Source organism: Leptopilina heterotoma, unplaced genomic scaffold (genome assembly GCF_015476425.1).
Source record: "Leptopilina heterotoma isolate Lh14 unplaced genomic scaffold, ASM1547642v1 Lhet_61, whole genome shotgun sequence".
Taxonomy (NCBI): Eukaryota; Metazoa; Arthropoda; class Insecta; order Hymenoptera; family Figitidae; genus Leptopilina; species Leptopilina heterotoma.
The window spans coordinates 1,229,397-1,252,840 of NW_025111142.1; the positions used below are offsets into that span (position 1 = coordinate 1,229,397).

General features: G+C 22.5%; 1 protein-coding gene across 1 annotated transcript in view; it reads left to right on the forward strand.

Moving 5' to 3' along the window:
* Positions 1-23,444, forward strand: part of LOC122509659 (ubiquitin-like protein 3) — a 151,322-nt gene that overhangs the window by 119,067 nt on the left and 8,811 nt on the right. The window lies entirely within an intron of this gene.

Genomic DNA, 23,444 nt, shown 5'->3' on the forward strand with positions numbered 1-23,444 from the left:
TTTATAATTTATGAAAATAATGGAATTCTTACAACGAATTTTATCAATTTTTTTTTTTTTTAATAATTGAATTCATGTGAAAAATTTTATTACTTGTAAAAATAATTGAATTTCTGCAACGAATTTTATTACATATTTATAAAGAATTTTATTCTTTTGCACACTTGTATTTAAAATTGTAAATTTTGAAAATTTTTAAATTTCAACCAAGAATTTCATTATTTGTAAAATGTAACTAATTTAATTCTTGCAAAAAAATTTTTTAAAGACAATTTCATTTTTCGAGAAATTTATTTAAAATTCTATTAAAAATAATTGAAACCATGTGAAGAATTTTATTTATTTATGAAAATAATTGAATTCTTGCTTAGAATTTTATTATAATTTAATTTTTTTTTTTTTTTTTTTTGAAAAATTTTATGGAAATGAAAATTTTTATAAAACGTGAAGATATCAATCACTCCGAGTTTTTCGACTCGGAGTAATTGATATCTTTATGTTTTATAATAATATATTCTTATAAGTTGTTGAATTTAAAAAATTTTTGATTTTAAATGTTTTGAAGAATTTTTAATTTCTATGGAAAAATAATAATTAAATACATATTTAAAAATTTAGTTATTGATGTTTGCGAATAATTTTACAATTTAAGAGTAATTCGTAAGTAAATGTAATAGAATGTTTTTTTTTTTTTTTTTTTTTTTTTTTTTTTTTTTTTGAGTATCTAATAATTTTTAGAGTGAATCAGAATATTCTTGAGGGTCAAGGAAAAAGTGAAAATTAGTCAAGAAAAAGTCAGAGAAAAATAAAATTAAATATTTCCGGCAACCCTGGTATTGAAATGAAAATAATTTTTTGAAGAAATTACAGTAACAATATTTTTTTTTTTAACCATCAAACCTATTCTTAAAGTGTGTCATCCAACTCTCACCTACTACAGGGGTGAAAATTTAAGAAATAGAATTCAAAAAGTGAATATCGAACGCCTATAGAAAGATAAAAGTCGGGGTTGAATAGATGCGGTCCTGGCATTGGGATGAAGAGGGAATGGCGCTATTCTATATAGTGGATGAGAATCATAGAGTGAGAGAGATAGAGAGAGAAGGGTGGATGGCAAAGAAGAAGAAGAAGGAGGAGAAGACTTGTAGATGAAGATGCGGTAAGCGGGGGGTTGAAGGGGGGGGGGGGACGTAGAAGCCTGAAAGAATGGGACCCACCGAGAGGTTAGTGCTCGCTTCCAAGGCTCTGCACGCTATGCAGGATACCATGGGATGCTGCATTGTTGGTCCAGCGTGAATGTTGATCACCCTACTGGCCATGGTGGATGATGCCGCCACGAATCTCGAATCTATTTCGCTTTGCCTTTGTACTCGAGTCCGAACCGAACCATCTCTCTCCCCCCCCCACCCCCTTCTCTCTTCATTTTTTTTTTCCTCTCCCAATGTATTTAAGAGACGCGCTGATTCAACGTTCCGGAAAAAATATTCTCTCCTTTCTTTTTTTTTTTTTGTTTCCCCTTTCTTCTTAAATAAAAGCTTGTCCCGCGCTTCTTATTATGGAGCTTTGTTTACAAACATGAGAAGCAATGTTTACTTTAAAGAGACTGTCTCCTGTTTTTTTCTCGTGTGCTTGTTTTAATCCTTGATGCTGCAATATTCAACATCCAAAGTAAAAATTCACCGGTGGGTTTTAAAAAATGAATTTTTTTTTCTTTGTTTCTTGTTTAAAAAAAAATGTATTCTTATGTTATGTGCAACATAAGATAATTAAAAAAAGAGACTATTGTGAACACAGCCTTATGGTTACTATTAATTTCTTACCTTCTCATCCCTGAAGTTAAAAGGAGTCTATTGTAAACAGAGCCTAATGGTTATTATTATTACTTACCTTCTCATCCCTGATAAGCAAAAATAGCCTCTTTAAAAAAAGCCCTTTGTAAAGATAGCCTAATGATTACTACTAATTTCTTACCTTCTCATCCCTGATAAGCAAAAATAGCCTCTTTAAAAAAAGCCCATTGTGAACATAGCTTAATGGTTATTACTAATTTCTTACCTTCTCATCCCTGAGGTCAAAAGAAGTCTATTGTGAACTGAGCCTAATGTTTATTATTAATTTCTTACCTTCTCATCTTTGTGGTTAAAAAGGAAACTATTGTAAACAGAGCCTAATGGTTGTTATTAATTTCCTACCTTCTCATCCCTGAGGTTGACTTTAAAATTTCTTCTGTGAGTCCCCTTTCTATTTCTCTATTATAGTCTTAATTTAATTTTATATTATTTAAAATAATTATATAAAACTACAAAAGTGAAAATAATTTAAACAACTTGCTACATGATTAAAACCGATTGAAACTTAAAAATCTAAAATAAATGTATTTTCAAAAAATGATAAAAAAAAACATTTAAAGTAATGCAGATATTCTTAATAAAATTTTTAAAAATTTCAATTATTTCACAATTTTCAATTATTTTTTACAAAAAAAAATAAAATATTGAAATATTATCAAGAAACTAATGTGTCGAAGTTCTCTGAATTATTTTCGAAAATTGAAAAAAAAATTAATTATTTTTTATAGAATTTCGCAAATTTCAATTATTTTAAAATTTTCAATTATTTGTTTATTAAAATTCAATTATGTTTAAAAAATAGAACTTAATTATTTGTAAAAAAAATAATGTTTCGAACTTCATTGAATTAATTTTAAGAATTAAAAAATTTTTTTTTTTGAAAACATTCAATTATTTTTATAGAATTTTAGAAAATTTCAATTATTTTAAACATTTTTAATTATCTTTAAGACAAAATAGATGTGAAATTTTTAAAAAAATTAATTTTTCTTACTTCCCTTAATTATTTTTAAGAATTTCTGTAAAATTCTTTTGTAAAATTTAATTATTTACAGTACAATTATTTACAATACAATTATAAAAAATTTCAATTATTTAAAAAAAATTTCAATTATTTGAAAAAAATTTCAATTATTTGTTTTAAAAAATTATTTTAAATTTCAATTATTTTAAAATTTTCAATTATCTTTTAAAAAGTAGAATTGAAATATTACCAATAAACTAAAAATTTTAGAAAATTTCTATTATTTCCAAATTTTCAATTATTTGTTCATAGAAATTCAATTATGTTTAAAAATTAGAACTATATTATTTTTAAAAAACTAATTTTTCGATTAATTTTATGAACTACAATAAAGTAATTTAAAAAATTCAATTATTTTTTTATTGAATTGTAGGAAATTTCAATTATTTTATACTTTTTCAATTATCTAAAAAAAAAAAATTGAACTGAAATATTTTCAAAACTTATAGTGTTGAATTCGAAAATTGAAAAAAAAATTCATTTGTTTTGTATAGAATTTTAGAAATTTTCAATTATTTGTTCAGAAAATATTCAATTATCTTTAAGAAATAAAACTGAATTATTTTAAAAAATAATTTTTCGAACGTTCGTCGATTACTTCTAAAAATTTCAATAAAGTTATTTGAAAAATTCAATTATTTTTATAGAATTGTGGAAAATTTCAATTATTTTAAACTTTTTCAATTATTTAGGTATTAAAAAAATAGAAATGAAATATTTTCAAAAATTAGAATGTGTTGAATTTGAAAATAAAAAATTCATTTGTTTTTTGATAGAGTTTTAAAAATTTTCAATTATTTCAAAATTTTTCAATTCTTTGCTTATGAAAATTTCATTATCTTTAAACAAAAAATTAAATATTCAATAAAATTAATGTTTTGAATTTCCCTTGATTACTTTTAAGAACTTCTATCAAATTCTTTAAACAAATTCTATTATTATTATAAAATTTTAGAAAATTTCAATTATTTTCAACAGTTTCAATTATCCTTGTAGAGGTGAAATTTTTTTTTTAATTAAAGTTTGCTTTAATTACTTTTTAAGAATTTCTGTAAAATTTTTTTTGTAAACTTCAATTATTACTTTATGCAATTTTAGGAAATTTCAATTATTTAAAAAATTTTCAATTATTTTTAAGGAAAAAGAGAATTGAAGTATTTTTAAAAATTAAGTGTGTCGAGTTTTCCTTTATTATTTTAAAAAGATTTTTTAAATTCAATTATTTTCCACGAAATTTTAGAAAAATTCAATTATTTTTTATTTTTCAATTATTTGTTTATTAAAATTCAATTAGCTTTAAACAATAGAAATGAAATATATTTACAAACTGATTGTGTCGAACGTCCCTTGATTATTTTCAAAAAATTTTAATAATTCAATTATTTTTATATAGAACTTTAGAAAACTTCAATTGTTTTAATCATTTTTCAATTATCTTTAAAAAAATAAAATATTATCAAAAATTATAATGTATTGAAGTTCCCTGGATTAATTGCAAAAGTTGTAAAAAAATTCAATTATTTTTATAGAATTTTCGTAAATTTCAATTATTTTCAATTTTTTCAATTATCTTTAAAAAAAAATATTATTAAAAATTATAATGTATTAAAGTTCCCTGGATTAATTGCAAAAGTTGTAAAAAAATTCAATTATTTTTATAGAATTTTCGTAAATTTCAATTATTTTAAATTTTTTCAATTATCTTTAAAAAAAATATTATCAAAAATTATAATGTATTGAAGTTCCCTGGATTAATTGCGAAAGTTGTAAAAAAAATTCAATTATTGTTATAGAATTTTCGTAAATTTCAATTATTTTCAATTTTTTTAATTATCTTTTAAAAAAATTGAATTCAATTTTTTCAATTATCTTTAAAAAAAAATTGAATTTAATTTTTCCAATTATCTTTAAAAAAATTGAATTTAATTTTTTCAATTATCTTTAAAAAAAAATTGAATTCAATTTTTTCAATTATCTTTAAAAAAAAATTGAATTTAATTTTTTTAATTATTAAATTTTCGTTGATTGATTGATTGATAGGTTTATACTTGTTAGTAAAGAACCAATCAGAGAATAGTAATGCGACAATTCTCAGAAAATTGTAAATAGTGACCAATGAAAAAAAAGTAGAGAATTATTACGACCAATTGAAATAGAGCGGATTTATTATGACCAATTGAAATAAGGCAGAGTGATTAACGACCAATCAAAGAACAATAGACACCAATCAGGGAATGAGGCAACAAATCAAGAAAGAATACAATAGAAAATCCAGTTGTAACGGTCATTTACATTATTTACATTTTTCACCGTTTCGTGTTCATTTCCAAGAAAAGGAAATTAATCACTCGATTACATAAACTATCCAGGAAAAAATATTCGGTGTCAAATATTTGAATATTTAATTAATTATATACTCGTTCATTTGAATATTATTTAAAATTCTACTTTGATAATAATCAATTCACTCATTTTTTCTGAATACATTTTGTTTTTGTCAAAACAAAAACTTTTACTACAACATTTTTTGTTAAAAAAAAAATTACGTTTTTTAATAATTTTTTTGATAAAAATATAAATTCTTTTATTAAAAAAAATGGTCGACATTGAATAAATAAAAAATAAATAAACTTTCATAAAATATGTTTTTGTTAAATATAATTTTACATGACAAAAGTTTTCGTTTTTTTTTTGTTAAATTTATTATTTAAAAAACTTTTAAGAAAAAATGTTAAATTTTCATAAAATAAATTTAAAAAAAAATGAATATTTTTGGAAAAATTGAAATTTATTACCATAAATTGCGATCATTTTTATAGTGTTTCTAGGTCAACGGCGTTTTTTTTCGAATATAGATTCCGGTCATCTGGTTGAATAAAAAATAGACGAGGCGAACATTTTTTTTATCTATATACCTGCGACCTGCTCTGGCTACTCATCCAATGTCTGAATGCTGACTCGGTTTTCATCTGAATAATTCTTAGTATCTCGTTGACCCATCTTGAAAATATTTAAGAGTAGTCAGTGCTGTATATTTTTATGATCACCGACTGCAAAAAAAAAAAAAAAATTATACCAAAAGGCAAATTATTTTTGTTCTTTTTTTAAAATATATTTTATAGTTTTACTTCAAGAGAGAAGTAAAAAGAGAATTTTTTTAAAAAGATAATGTTAAAATTAAATTTTTAAAAAATTTGTACCAAAAGGCAAGCTATTTTTGTTTTTTTAAAAATATTTTTAAAAATATATTTTACAATTTTATTTCAAGAGAAATAAAAAGAGAATTTTTTAATAAGTGTTAAAATTAAGTTAAAAATTTTAATATTTTTAATTTTTTACTTGAACTTTTAACTTAAAAAAAAGTAAATTTATGAAAAAAAAAACTTTTAAAAAAACTTTTTTTTTTTACTTTTTGAAGTAAATTTATGAAAAAAAAAAAGAAAAATCGAAATTGTTTAAAATGTTTAGGTCCAAAAATTGAATGTGTCAACACCTTTTCATTGAGCTATTCACTTTGTGAAAAATTTTTGCATTCTTGTTTAAGTGCCAATTTGTTTTTGTGACAAAATTCTACTATAGTTGTTAATTTTATTACTTTTGTTTCAAAAAAAATTTTGTTTATAGAAATAATTTATTTGCCTGAAGTTGTTTGCGGTGGTAAAAATGTTATTTTTTTGTTTTTTGTAATGCACTCAATGATTTCGGTGAAAGAAGTATTAAATTAATATATTAAAATCGTCCTTCACGATTATTTTAGAAGTTTGACCTTTGAGAATAAGAGGAATGCATATAAAATGGTTGTTGTTTTATAAATAGAGGAATTTCGAATTTTCCGAGTGCATTTTATAATTTTATATTTTGCTCATTAATCATCGAAGGTGGGGATTTTGTTTATAAAACTTATATTATTAATAGACATTTTTTTTTCTTTTTTTCGTTTTTGAATTACCTTTACTTTCTTTTATTATTGAAATTCTAAATCTTTTTTTTTTTTATTAATACTGAAATTACTATGTCAAAAAACACTCTTTTTTTAGGGTTCGAACCTCTTGATATAACTTTTGTTTTTTTTGTCAACTGCCCAACCCTGCTGAATGAGATTTTTAACGTTTTGCACTTTTTAACAACTGCCCAACCCTGCTGAATGAGATTTTTAACGTTTTGTTCTTTTTGTCAACTGCCCAACCCTGCTGAATGAGGTTTTTAACATTTTGCACTTTTTATCAATTGCCCAACCCTGTTGAACGGAATTTTTAATTTTTTGTAGAGTGCCCAACCCTGCTGTATGTGATTTTTAACCGTTTTTAACTTGTTAATCTTTCTTCAACTGCCCAACCCTGATGAACGAGATTTCTAATATAGGTCGACTGCCCAACCCTGCTGGTCAAGATTTTTAACTTTTTTACCTTTTTGTCAACTGCCCAACCCTGATGAACGAATTTTTTAACTTTTTAACCCTTTTGTCAACTGCCCAACCCTGCTGAACAAGATTTTTAACTTTTTCACCTTTTTTCAACTTCCCAACCCTGTTGAACGAGATTTTTAACTTTCGTCAACTGCCCAACCTTGCTAAGCTAAATTTGGTAATAACAATTTCTTTTTATAATTTTTAATTTAGAATAAAAATAAAATAAAAAGATAAAATAAAAGAGATAAAATTTGAAGGTTATGTCTACTGATATTTCCGATGGAAGCATCTTCACTTCCGGTTTATATTCAAAATTCAAAAACTTTGAGAATTTCAACTATAATTTCGTAGAAGTTTCCTAGTTCGTTGCTCTATATATACATATATAAGAACCAAGAAAATGATATGTAAATTTTCCACCCAAGTTTTCTATAACGACGTGTGTATAAACCGGAAAGTTAACATTAATGCACTCGTGTGTGCTGTGCATTAAATGTCCTCGAAGAAATAGTTCCAAAAGGATCTAACAGATGTCATCGTCGTCGTTGCCTTCTTAGCAGTTGGTAAAGTCGTTAACGACTTTCTTGGGAATCAAAAACATTTCGGAACTCTCAGCAAAATTCAGTTTGAAAATTCGTCGTTAATACACGAAAAAAGAAAAATCTTCTCTACAATGTTTTATAAATTCGAAATATTTAAAAAGTAAGTAAATTTTTTTAATTTCTTTTTCGTATTTCAATATTGCTCATAGTTGTCAATTATACATAACCTAAAAATACTCCAACTAAATATTTATCGTATTTATTTTAATACCCGAAAAAAATGCCAAATTTCGTTAATTATTTTCCATTTATAGATTCTTATAAATTAATAATGAGAGAATAAAAATAAATGTCTTCTTGAATATAATAAGAAGAAAAAGAATATTTTTCCATCTTCCCCAGTCCAAGGCTCAATAAGCTGTGAAGTATAATGAATTTGTTTACATTTGCCACACGTGTATATACTTTAAACTTGTGAACGTGTGCTTATATGCGTAAAATAAATTATGGAGGACATTGCGGGATGCGCTTTCAGATGCCGCGCAACACAACCCATGCCCCATTGACCCCATTTTCCGATTCTATCGTTACCCTATTTATGAAACACATTTCCTAAGTCAAGGTAAACGAAGATATATCCGCAAGTGGCGAAGGGTGCTGAAAATAGGGAATGAGAATAAGGAATTGTTTACTTTTTTTATTTATTTTCCCGCCAACTTACTGACAATGGGATTTAGTATTTTTTACCCGTAAAGGTACTTTTACAATAACTTTTCTGTTATTATGCGCGCGCATTATGGACACATTTGTGCCTTATTTCTACTTGTGTCATTTGGAGCATTTTACGTTCAACTTCTTTTCGTAATTTTTTTTCAATATTTTTCGGTAGGAAAATTATTGTAGAAGTAACCTAATGTTGTATAGAGCAGAAAATTTTAACTGTCAACTGCCCAACCCTGCTGAAAGATTTTCTTTTAATTTTTTGCTAACTGCCCAACCTTGCTTGATGAAATTTTCCGAAATTTCAATAAGCAAGGTTGGGTAGTTGACCCAATGTGATTATGGTTTAATGCCGAATCCACAATAGAGATTTACAACGTTATGTCGTCTCGTTTTATTGTGCGTTGACCTTATCATAACGACATTCGTTTTTTTCTTTTTTCTTAAATCACTTTTAGCGTTTGCTTGTTTTTTTAAAAATTATTTCATGTGACTCACGGAATGTGAGAATATTGACATTATAGCAGCTTCCACAATAAAAATTTTTGAGGTTAAGTCGACTAGCTCCGAATAATCGATTCTTGTCTGTAACAAGACGATATAAGCTTGAAAATCTCTATTGTGGATTCGGCATTAAACCATACCAACTACCCAACCTTGCTTTTTAAAATTTCGGAAAATTTCATCAAGCAAGGTTGGGCAGTTAGAAAAAAATTAAAAGAAAATCTTTCAGCAGGGTTGGGCAGTTGTCGCAGTGAAAATTTTCTGCTTTATACAACTTTAGGTTACTTCTACAATAACTTTTCTATTAAATTTATTTACGAATTTCTTAAATTGTAAAATTTAAATTTTTCAACATTTTAATTTGAACCCTTTTCAAAATTCAATTATTTCTAAAATTTCACGCTCTATGCTTTTAATATTTGCAACTGCAACTTAAAATTTTAAGTGAAACTCATTTTTTAATCAATTTTTCGAAAAATCAATTATTTAAATACAAAAATAAATAATTTAGTAAATAATTGAATAAATTCTTAAAATTGAATTTTTATGAAGAATTTTATCAAAATTTTTTTAAATAATTGAATTCTATCGCGGTGAGTTAAACAAAAATTTTACAAATAAGTGCAATTTTCTATAATTTTATTTTAAAATTGTATAAAAAAAAATTGAAATTCTGCAATAAGTATTGTTATTTATGAAAATAATTGAATTCTATCGAGAAATTTTATTATTGACGAAGAATTTTATTAAATTTTTTTTAAATAATTGAATTCCTGGGTAAGAATTTTATTTTTAAAAATAATTGAATTCCGGAGAAAAATATTATTTTAGAAAATAATTAATTTATTCAGAAGAATTTTATTCAAATTTTTGTAATCTTTTTAAAAATAATTAAATTTCATCGAGAAATTTAGTTGAATTGAAATTATTAAAAATTGAAAATAATTGAAATCTGACGAAGAATTTTATTTAATTTTTGTTTAAATAATATTGAATTCATGGGAAAAATTTTATTATTAAAAAGAATTGAATTCTTGGGAAGATATTTTATTAAAATTTCTTAAATAATTGAATTCGTAGGAAGAATTTTATTTTTTCCCGAAAATAATTGTAATCTATGATCAATTTTTTATTATAATTTTTTAAATTTACAAACCATTTTATCAAATTTTTTTTAAATAATTAAATTACCAAGAAAAATTTTATTATTTATGAAAATAATTGATTTTTTGTAAAGAATTGAATTCAAATATTTTTAAATAATTGTATTAAAAAAAAATTTTAAATAATTAAATTCCTATGCAGAAATTTTGATTGTAAAAATAATTGAATTTCGGAGAAAGATATTGTTATTTATGAAAATAATTAATTTCTTAAAATTATTCAAATTTTTTTAAATAGAATTTCTCAGAATTTTTTAAAACTTTTTGAAAATAATTCAATTTTATCGAGAAATTTCATTGAATTGAAATTATTGAAATTATTAAAAATTGAAAATAATTGAAATCTGACGAAGAATTTTATTAAATTTCTTTTTTAAAATAATTGAATTCATGGGAAAATTTTTATTATCGAAAAGAATTGAATTCTTGGGAAGATATTTTATTAAAATTTCTTAAATAATTGAATTCCTAGGAAGAATTTTATTTTTTACGAAAATAATTGAATTGTTTCGAAAATTTTTACTGAAATTTTTGTCAATAATAATATTGAATTCCTAGAAATTTTTTTAAATAATAGAATTTTTTAATGAATTTTATTTGTGATTTTTCAAAATACTTGAATTTCTCAGAACTATTTTCTTCAATTCTCTGAATATAATTGAATTCTTTCGAGAAACTTCGTTAAAAAATAAAAAAATAATTAAATTCTTGCGAAGAAATTCACAAAAAAATTTTGTAAGTAATTGAATTCTTTTCAAATTTTTATTAAAATTTTGTTTCAACAATTCAATTCTTTTATAAAATTTTATTAAAATACTAAATATTAAAAATAATTGAAATTTTGCCAAGTATTTTTATTCAAGTTTTTTTTTTTTAATAATTGAATTTTGCAGAAGAATTTTATTATTTATTTTCTTTATAAAGATAATTTGAAATTTTGACTAGAATTTAAAAAAAAAAAATTTTAACATTAATTGAATTTCCGTAATTATTTGTAACTTCTCCAAAAATTCAATTTTTTAAATTGTTTTTAACAATTCTAAATTTTTAAAGAGTAAAAAAATAGGTTTTCAATTTTTAGGTTATGTTCAATGATTTACACTTTTCTTCTCTATTTTTAAATTTAGAAAAAAAAATTTTCTTCACTTTTATATAATTAAATACAATTCCTGATCTTTATGAGGAAGGAAAAAAATATTTTTTTGTGAGAGGATTTTGAAAAAAGAAAAAATTCACAAGTTCTGGAAAATCGGATTAATTTTGAACCAAACGATTCTGATTGTGGATTAGTCAATGGACTTTTAACCAAAGATCTGATGCATGAAACTTCTTCTATTGTACGTTGGAGTCTCGCTCCTCTAGTTCTATTCAACGAAACTTTATACGTTAATCCGCTTGAGCGGACAACATTCGATTAAGGTACTTCCACAATTGCTTTACATGCTATGTAATTCTCTCTCTAGATTTCTCATATATAGAGAAAGAAGGAAAGGAAAATTTTTTTTTTCCTTCACTCCAATGGCGACGACACAGCTATATATATATATATACTAATCTTGAACATGACCTCAATCGTTTCTCATCCCCTTTACAATATATTATTTATTATTATTTTCTATTATTATTTATCAATATTGTTCTTCTATTTATAATGGTTAATAATCCCCTTCTTTATCATAAAAATATATTGAAAAGTCTTTTATTTTACTTTTTATTTTTTTTCCTTCTTGTCTGTATTTAATTATTATTTTCTCTTCGTTAGATTAAAAAAAAAAGATGGGAAAGTAAAATTAAAATTTATGGTAATTTACTGTAAATCGTCCATTATTTTGTAAATTTTTTTTTTGTCAAATGTGCCTTTAAATGTAAGTCAAAAGATAACCTCAAAATTATAGATTTTAATCTTCAATAGCGAACGAAATATAACCTCAAAATTTCAATCCAAATAACCTATAAATTTTCGGTCAAAAAAGAAAACGAATTTAAAAATTTATGGCAAAATTTTGGACTAATTAGGTCAAAATTACCAAAATTAAAAAAAATCTTAACCTCAAAATTTCAAAATCAGAAAAGATAAAATTGATAAAATCAAGGAAAATGAAATAAAAGTCGAGAAAAGAATGAAAAAAAAAAATAAAAATTTAATTCGAAAGAGAACATAACCTATAAATAGAAAAAATTAAATTGAAACCAAAAGAGAAAAATTTTAAAAAGTAAAATTCCCATTCGACCATAACCTTAAAAAAAAAAAGAAAAAAAAATTACATTCAATTACTAAATATCCACAAATAATAAAAAGAAAAATTCAATTATCAAATAACTATAAAATAAAATAATTTTTTTTCTCCCAAACCCAGAAGAAAAATAAATTACAAAATAAAAACCATTCTCAAAAATTGTCCCTAGGGTGAATTTTCGCAACTATATCAAATAATTTTGTTCTGAACGGCGCTCTCCATTTCTCTTCATTCAATTGTCCCATGAGAAAAATTCATTTCAAACGTGATTTGAGTTACAATAGCAGGTTGAAAAAATAAAAAAAAAAAAAAATTTTTCTCCTCTCCTGTCAGAGGCCTATTAAATTCGCTTACAACTGATCAAAAAAAAAAAAAAAAAAAAAAAAAAAAAAAAATACTTGAACACAAAAAAAAAAATTACTCAACTGGGAATAACTAAAATGAGAAACTAAAAGGATAAAAGACAGCCCTTCTCTCCCAATTGGACAGAATTACGTCATTAAAACTCTTCCGCGAGCAATTAGAGTTCCGCTGTGCAATCGTAATTGGAAGAAAAATCTCAAACTTGAAAAAAATGCCTTCCGGATGTTAAAATAGAAGGGGGGAGGGAGGAAGAAGAGAATTCACGTGATTATTTTTTTTTATAAACTAAACTTATACAATTTGTACTTTTTTTAAAACTTAACTAATATACAATATATTTAATGCTATATTTTATTAATAATTAATAAATCAAATTAATCTGTCATGTAAAAAAAAAATTAATAATAATAATAATAATTTGTTTAATTTATTTTTATATTTATACGATACAATATAATGAACGAGATATTCAATATATTATTATTATTATTATTATATGTAAAATAAAAAATTTTTTATTTTCAAATATGAATTTTTGAATAATTTCAAATTTAAACAGTATAAAAAAAATCAATTTTTAACGAACTTACTAATTTAATCTTGTTTTTTTTTATTTTAAACTTATAATAAAATTCTTTGTAAGAATTTAATTATTATCAAATTTTTTTTTTAAAATTCATGACAAAAATTCAATTATTTTCATAAATTTGAACATTCGTCGTAAGAATTCAATATTATTTTCAAAAAATTTTAATAAAATTCATGGCAAGAATTCAATTATTTTTATAAATATTAACTACGTCGTAAGAATTCAATTATTTTCAAAAATATTAAAATTCTTCGCAAAAATTCAATTATTTTCATAATTAATAACCTTCTAGGTAAGATTTCAATTATTTTATAAATATTAAAATTTTTTGTTCAAATTCATTCAATTATTTTTAATATAATTGAAAATAAAACTCTTGAAAAATTTTTTCAATTATTTTCAAAAATTTGAATAAAATTCTTCACAAGAATTCAATTATTTTCAAAAAATATTAAACTTCTTCGTAAGAATTCAATTATTTTCAAAAATATTAAAATTCTTCGTAAGAATTCAATTATTTTTATAAAATAACTTTCTAGGTAAGATTTCAATTATTTTATAAATATGAAAATTTTTTGTTAAAATATATTCAATTATTTTTAATATAATTTAAAATAAAACTCTTGAAAAATGCAATTATTCTATTAAAATTTTTCTTGAAACAATTCAATTATTTTCGAAAATTTGAATAAAATTCTTCGCAAAAATTCAATTATTTAAAAAATTTTTTAATAAAATTCATGTCAAGAATTTAATTATTTTCATAAATATTATAATTCTTTAAAAGAATTTAATTATTTTCTTAAATAATAACATTTTAGGTGAAATTACAATTATTTTTAAAAATATATGTAATTTTCTTGTTAAAATTCAATTATTTTTGAACAAAATTTTAATAAAATTTCACAAAGGAATATAATTATTTTCTAAAATTTTAATTAATCCTTCGTAACAATTCATTTATTTTTTTAAATAATAAAATCTTTGCACTAAATTCAATTATTTTCGAAAAAAAAAATTTCTCGTAAGAATTCAATTTTTTTCTGAATTCGTTAAAATTCAATTATTTTCTAAAATTTTAATTAATCCTTCGAAATAATTAAATTATTTTTTTAAATAGTAAAATCTTTGCACAAAATTCAGTTACATTCAATATAATTTCACGAAAGAATTCAATTTTTGAAAAAAATTTTCAAAAAAATTCAATTATATTTATAAATAGTAAAAATCGTTGCAAAAATTCAATTATATTTAAAATAATTTTACGAAACAATTCAATTTAAAAAAAAATTTTTAATAATATTTTTCGAAAAAATTCATTATTATATTAAATTTATAAATAATAAAATTTTTGCACAAAATTCAATTATTTTCAAAAAAAAAATTCCACGAAAGATTTCAATTTTTTTTCTTAATTCGGACGGAAAATGGTGAAAAAGTGTTTAAAATAATAATTTATATTGTAAAATTTATAAAAAAAAAACATTTTCATCGTTTTTTAAAAGAAAAAAATTTCGAATCTTCCGTTATCGACAAGTCGGTAAAGTAGAACAAATAAGGCGGGAAATTCAAATCAAACTTTTACATTTTTTGACAAAAATTTGTGAAAAAGTGTTTTAGATAATAATTTATATTGTTAAATTAATAAAAAATATATTTTCATCCTGTTCATCGTTTTTTAAAAGAAAAAAATTTCGAATTTTCCGTTATCGACAAGTCGGTAAAGTAGAACAAATAAGGCGGGAAATTCAAATCAAACTTTTACCTTTTTTTGACGGAAAATCGTGAGAAAGTGTTTAAGATAATAATTTATATTGTAAAATTGATAAAAAAAATACATTTTCATCGTTTTTTAAAAGAAAAATTTCGAATCTTCTGTTATCGACAAGTCGGTAAAGTAGAACAAATAAGGCGGGAAATTCAAACCAAAATACATTTTTATGACGGTAAATTCTAAAAAAAAGTGATTAAAATAGTAATTCATATTGTGAAATTGATAAAAAATACATTTTCATCAAATGAGAAGATATTTAATTGTAATAAATAAAATTTATTTTTGAATATGAAAAATGGAATGAATGGAAAAAGTTTCAAGGAATTTAATTTGATATTTTAAAAAAATTTGTAAAGGACGAAGTTTAAAGGGTATATATAGAGAAAAAAAGAGAGAGGGAGAAAAAAAATAAAAGTTGAGTGTCACTCGTCGTCGAAGTGGAATACAATACTGACGGCAGGTTGGACGTAATTAAAAACATAAAAAGTCAAAGAAGTAAAGGGAAATGAAGAATTCCAATCCTTCTCTTCCTGCTTAAAGGGAATGCCACCTCTCTTCTGCTTGCACTCGTTTCTCTTTACCATGTCTTCTCCTGCGTATTCTCAAATGGAAATACAAAAAAAAAAAAAAAAAAAAATCCTCACGTCTGTAGGATCTTCCCTTCGCGTCGTTGCGGCGCTTCTCTTTCCACTTCCGCCTTCTTCATTACGCTCATTCAGCTCCAAGTCCCTTGTGCATTAAAACCTCATTGCAACGAAAGCGTCGTTTGTTATTCTTCCACTAAAAAAAAAAAAAAAAAAAAAAAAAAAAAAAAAAAAAAAAAAAAAACGAAGAAGAGAGAGAGGGAAAAAATAAAATCTGACTCTTATCCTTTTTTTTTGTGGCGTCGCAAATTAGATTCCTTTCATCTTTCAATGAATGCATAAGTAATTAAAATTTCTCCCTAATTCTTCATTTAATTAATTATATTCTCCTAATTAAGAAATCTCCTCAAATATTGTTGTTTCGTCTTTTATCTGAAACAATTAATTGAATTCTCTTTTGTGATAGATTGTAATTTACTGTGTGGAATTATATTGTTTTCAAACTTTGGAGTTTGAGTGATAAATCAAAACTAGCGTCAAACAATATTATGGAGAAAGCATTTTTGACACAAGAATTCAGAATTTTCTTACGAATTATAAAATTTAATTTTTTCCATGCTTCGCACTCATTTATTTTATTTAGATTTCAGTGACTAAAAGTTACTATTTTTTTTTTTTTTTTTGAGAATTTTTACTATACTTGAAATTCGATAATAGTAGAAATAAAAAAACTATTCTCAAAAATTATAGTCTCAAATTCTTTAAAACGAATCAATTATTTTGGAAAAAAAATATTCGAAATTCATTTTCAAAATCTAGAAAACAAAAACCTAGAAATGCATTGAAAAAAAAAATTAATTTATATATTAATATTATTATTATGACAATTTACTTGCAAAAGAAGTTCACACCAGAGTTTTTGCGGAAAAAGCAAAAAAAAGAGAAATAGGAAAAATATAAAATTACGCTAATTAAGCGTTAATGAAATTCTGAGACAATTCGCGACAGAATAATTTACAAAGTTCTGCGGCTGTTATATGCGAATATCGCGCGCACAAGCCACAAGAAGTATATGTTCCGGCTGCATCGCGACAGAGTAATTATTCATTATGCTCTCAAGACCCCGCCTCATTTTACAGAGAAAATTGAATCTGCGTTTTGAAATGTCCTCTTTCCTCGCCTCGTCCAAATCCACCTACCATCACCACCATATACCTCGATTAACGCTCGTTTAATTGCTTTCTCCAACATGCCATCAAAGTTCAAGAGACGACTTTTGCCTCACCGCACAATGACCAAAAAATAATGCAATTTACACTATGAAATTTTCCATTCCTCCTTTGCTTTTAAAGAAAAAAAAAGTAATAATAATACAGGGTTTCCACAGGCCATGGAAGTCAGGGAATTCAGGGATTTTTAGTGAAAATACTGGAAAAAATTGAATTTTCAAAATTCATGAAAAAACTCTGAATTTTGATGTTTTTTTTTGTTTGCCTCGTAAACTATGAAATTACCACGAATTTTAATACAAAACCTTGAATTTTTTCTATTTCAAACAATAATTTCCTTTTAAATAACTTAATTTTACAAGAACTATCATAAAATTATGACTTTAATTATTTAGTGAATCATTTTTACAATTTTCGTAAATACTAGATTAATAAAAGAATTTTAGTTAAAAATAATAAAAAAAAATTGAATTTTGAAAAAGTTACAAATAATTCCAGAAATTCAATTATTTTCAAAAGTAATAAAATTTTTCGCAGAAATTCAATTATATTCAAAAATTAAAAAAAAATCCTTGTCAAAATTTCAATTATATCTTTAAAAATAATAAAATTCTTCTCCAAAATTCAATTATGTTGAAAATTTTTTAAAAAATTCTCGTCAAAATTTCAATTATCTTTATAAATAATACAATTTCTACGAAATTCGATTATTTTTAAAAACTTTAATAAAATTCTTGGCAAAATTTCACAGGAATTCAATAATTTACGAGATTTTTAATTAATTTCTTCGAAAGAAAATCAATTAAAAAATCAATTATTAAATAAAAAAAATATTAATATAAAAATTAAAAAAAAAAATAAATAAATAAAAAAAAAATAAAAAAAATAAAAAAAAATATTAATATTAATTATTAAAATCAATTATTTTCATAAATAATAAAATTTTCACAGGAATTCAATTGTTTAATATAAAAAATTTCAAAAATTTTTTCGAAAAATATCAATTATTTAAAAACTGTTTCATAAAATTCGTCGCATGAATTCAATTATTTGAAAAAAATTTAAAAGTTCTTGTCAAGAATTCAATTATTTTTAGAAATAGTAAAATTCTTCACTGAACTTCAATTATTTTTATAAACTTGAATAAAATTCGTTGGAAGAATTAAATTATTTTCAAAAGGAATACAATTCAATTATGTTCAAGAATTTAAAAAAAATTCTTGTCAAAATTTCAATTATCTTTATAAATAATAAAATTCTTTAAAATTCAATTATTAAAAAAATTTTTTTTTAAATTGTCGTCAAAATTTCAATTATTGTTATAAATAATAAAATTCTTCTTCAAAATTCAATTATTTTTAAAAACTTGAATAAAATTCTTGTTAAAATTTCACTGAAATTCAATTATTTTTGAAATTTTTAATAAATTTCTTTGAAATAATTCAATTATTTTCATAAGTAATAAAATTTTCACAGGAATTCAATTATTTAAAATAAAAAATTTCATAAAATTTTTCGAAAAATATCAATTATTTAAAAAGATTTTTATAAAGTTCGTCGCATGAATTCAATTATCTATTTAAAAAAAATTTAAAAGTTTTTGTCAAAAATTCAATTATTTTTAGAAATAGTAAAATTCTTCACCGAAATTCAATTATTTTTATAATCTTGAATAAAATTCGTTGGAAGAATTAAATTATTTTCAAAAGGAATAAAATTTTTCGCAGAAATTCAATTATGTTCAAGAATTTAAAAAAAATTCTTGTCAAAAATTCAATTATTTTTATAAATAATAATAATTTCTTCAAAATTCAATTATTTTTAAAAACTTTAATAAAATTCTTGGCAAAACTTCACAGGAATTCAATAATTTACCAGATTTTTTAATTAATTTCTTCGAAATAAATCAATTATTTTCATAAATAATAAAATTTTCACAGGAATTCAATTATTTAAAATAAAAAATTTCATAAAATTTTTCGAAAAATATCAATTATTTAAAAAGTATTTTATAAAATTCTTCGCAGGAATTCAATTATTTAAAAAAAATTTAACAAAGTTCTTTTCAAGAATTCAATTATTATTATTATTTTTAGAAATAGTGAAATTCTTCACCGAAATTCAATTATTTTTATAAACTTGAATAAAATTCATGAGATGGTTATTGAATAAAATTCGTTGGAAAAATTAAATTATTTTCAAAAGGAATAAAATTCTTCGCAGAAATTCAATTATGTTCAAAAATTAAAAAAAAATTCTTGTCAAAATTTCAATTATGTTTATAAATAATAAAATTCTTTAATATTTATTTATTTAAAAACATTTTTTTTAAATTCTCGTCAAAATTTTAATTATTGTTACAATTAATAAAATTCTTCTTCAAAATTCAATTATTTTTAAAAACTTGAATAAAATTCTTGTTAAAATTTCACTGGAATTCAATTATTTTAGAAAAATTTTAATAAAATTTTTGGGAAAAGTTTTAATTATTTTCATAAATAATTAAACTTATCGCAGGATTTTAATTAATTTTTGATACAATATTTTAATCAAATTCCTCGATAAATGTATAATTATTCTTAAAAATTTCATTAAAATTTGTCAAAATAATTGAATTATTTAAAAATTTGTTGATAAAATTCTTTATGAGAATTCAATTTTAACAAACATTCAATTATTCAATAAATTATTTATTTTTTAATTTAAATAATTGAATTCTTCTTGAATTTTCTAATAAAAATTGATTAAAAAAATGAATTACCGAATAATTTGAACAAGAATTTTATTATTTATGAAAATAATTTAATTATTGCAACGAATTTTATTAAAATTTTTTCAAATAATAATTGAATTTTTTTTGAGAAAATTTACTAAATAATTGAATTCCAGCGAAAAATTTTATTAGGATTTTTGTAAATAATAAATTTTTTTTGAAAAATGGATGTATGTGAAGTTGGCCCCCCACTTTCAAAAAAATTAAATTTTTTTTAGAGTTCTGACTTCCTCTACAATAGTTCTAGAGTTCCTGATAGTTTTTAGAAATAGTTCCGGCGATTAAATGGTAAAAAATAGGTTTTTTCATAATGGGGGGCTAACTTCACGCAGCCCCCCACTATTGAAAAAATGGATTTATTATTAGAGTTCTGAGTAGCTATAAAAGAGTTCTAGAGTTCCCTACAGTTTATTTCAATAGTTCTCATAATCCAAAATCATAAAAAAATAATTGAAAATTCCAGAATTTTTCAAAAAAATTAAAATGTTACGAAAAAAGAGTTCTGATCACAGTTCTGTTAGCCCCCCATAGTGTTCGACAAAAAACCTTAATAACAATTTTTACAAAACCCAAAAACTACTAAACTACAAGACTTTGAATTTTCAAAAAAAAATTTGATCTTTTATATTTTGAGAGTTCCATGATTTCTTAGTAGAGTTCTGCTAGCCCCCGATAGTATTGGACAAAAAACCTTCTATACAAATTTTTTCATAACCCAAAAACTACTGAACTACGAGACTTTGAATTATCAAAAAAAAATTTATTATAAATTGGGAGTTCCATGAGTTCTGAGCAGAGTTCTGTTAGCCCCCCATAGTCTTCGACAAAAAACCTTAATAACAATTTTTTCAAAACCAAAAAACTACTGAATCACAACCACACTTTTTTGGCTGTGTAACATTACATAGAAAAAGAGATTGGGACTTGTAAAAACCCTGACAAGAAAACAATAAAAAGAATTTTTATTTATGAAATAAATTTTCTATAAAATAGAAAATATTGTATTTTAATCTACATTAATTTTGCTAAATTCCTTTAGTTTATAATTGAGGGGATTTAATAATTTGTAAGAATAATTTCAAAAGTCATTACGGATAATATATTAAATGTAAATAAAAGCAAATTTAAACAAAACTATTTAGGAATCTGCATTTTTTTCTTTAAAAAATAAAATATGTAAATTCTTTTTATTAATAAAAAATTTTGTATTTGAATAAATGTACATGATATTTAAGGTTATAGATTTACTACATTAATATTATACTGCTTAACGCCTAATTTCTTACATACTTTTTTTAATAAAATTAGCCATTTAAAAAAAAATTGAATTTAGAAATTTTAAATTCAAATTTTTTTCATAAAAATAAAATATAAATTTGTTATAAATGATTGCAGAAATTTAATACTTTCAAAAGTAACAAAATTCTTTTTATAAAAGTTCAATTATTTTCAAAAGTTAAAAAAAATTCTCATCAAAATCACAATCACCTTTATAAATAACAAAATTCTCCTCCAAAATTCAATTATTTAAAAAATTTTCCTGATTTAAATGATTTTCAAAAGTAGGTACTATTTTAATAAATTTCCTAAAAGAATTCAATTTATTAATAAAATTGAACTCAAATATTTGCAAATTATTTTCATAAATATTTTTAACCCGTAATTTTGAAGAATTAAAATTTCTTTGAAAAAATTTAATTTAATTTTTTTTAATAATTTGAAGGTACATGGAAATTTTTCCTTTATTTTTTAAAAAATTAAGAATTTCCAATAATTTCTTATTCAATTAAAATTTGCAATTGAAGAATAGAATTTATAAAATTTATAAAAATTGAGAATTTTCTACAAAAATATTAAGAAACGGCAATAAGTAATGTTTTATTTTCTCCAAAGAAATTTTTAGAACTCTGCTAAGAAATCATGGAACTCTCAAAATATAAAAGATCAAATTTTTTTTTGAAAATTCAAAGTCTTGTAGTTTAGTAGTTTTTGGGTTTTGTAAAAATTGTTATTAAGGTTTTTTGTCGAACACTATGGGGGGCTAACAGAACTGTGATCAGAACTCTTTTTTCGTAACATTTTAATTTTTTTGAAAAATTCTGGAATTTTCAATTATTTTTTTATGATTTTGGATTATGAGAACTATTGAAATAAACTGTAGGGAACTCTAGAACTCTTTTATAGCTACTCAGAACTCTAATAATAAATCCATTTTTTCAATAGTGGGGGGCTGCGTGAAGTTAGCCCCCCATTATGAAAAAACCTATTTTTTACCATTTAATCGCCGGAACTATTTCTAAAAACTATCAGGAACTCTAGAACTATTGTAGAGGAAGTCAGAACTCTAAAAAAAATTTAATTTTTTTGAAAGTGGGGGGCCAACTTCACATACATGAAAAATGGTAATTAAAATTATAACAAAACATGAAGAAGGCGATCACTCCGAGTCGAAGACTCGGAGTGTCGCCTTCTTTATGTTTTGTAATAATATTCTTATAAATTGTTGAATTTCAAAAAGGTTTGAATTTGAATGTATTGAAGAATATTAATTCCTACGGAAGAATAATAATGATTAAATATTTATTTAAAAAAGAAATTATTGATGTTTTTGAATAATTTTATAATTAATGAAATTTGTAAATAAATGCGATATAACATTTTTTTGAGTTTCTAATAATTTTTAGAGTGAATCAGAATATTTTTTAGGGTCAGGGAAAATGTGAGAATTTTGTCTGGAAATCAGGGAAAAGTCAGGGGAAAAAAATTAAATATTTGTGGCAACCCTGTAATAATTTCTTGATTATATGAATGTTCTGGTTTTATATACAGAAAAATTTTGATAATTCAGTTGTAATTGTGTCCCTTTAACTTTGGGACTAGAATATTTTCAGATTATGTTCGCTTGAGCATTTTAATTTCTATCTTCATTTTTAAGTTATGTTCGCTTTAACATTTAATTTTCTATCTTAATTTTAAAGGTTACGATACAAATTTTGTCAAATTTTGAGGTTATGTTCGTTTTTTCACGATATTCCGCATTATTCTCGCCGATTCTTATTTCTTCATTGAATAAAAAAAAATAAATAAAAAAAGAGTGTTAAAATTAATAAATATAGTTAAAATCTATTTTAAAATTATTAATTTTTCAATTTCTAATAACTTTTGAACTTCATATTGATTGCATTGGTTCAATATAATATATTATTCGTAATCCGGAAATAAAAGTTTTTTGCGATTCAAGAAAGTTTTGAGTACTTTGTACTTTTTCTCGAGACTCGCCTATTGCATTTCAGTTTTTCTTTTCTGTTCTCAATTTTTTTTTTTTTTTTTTTTATTAATGCATTTTATTCTTATAGAGTATTTCAAACTCAAAAAGTTGAAGAGGAGATTGGAATTACTAATTACTTTCAGTTCAGCAATTTAATTCTTTGCTAGATTGAACACAATTAACGTCTGCTTTTTCCTTGGAAAAATAATAATAATAATAATAATAATGATAATAATGAAACGCAACTATTTTAATTAATTTTTTACTTTTTCTTTGTACCCTCACTTCTCTTTTTTGTATTGTACAATTTTTAGTATTTCTTCTACGTTATTTTTCCCCAACAGAAAAATTTTAAATTCTTTTACGTTTGTAAATTTGTACATAAATTTTAGAAAACATTTTTTTTTTTATTTTTT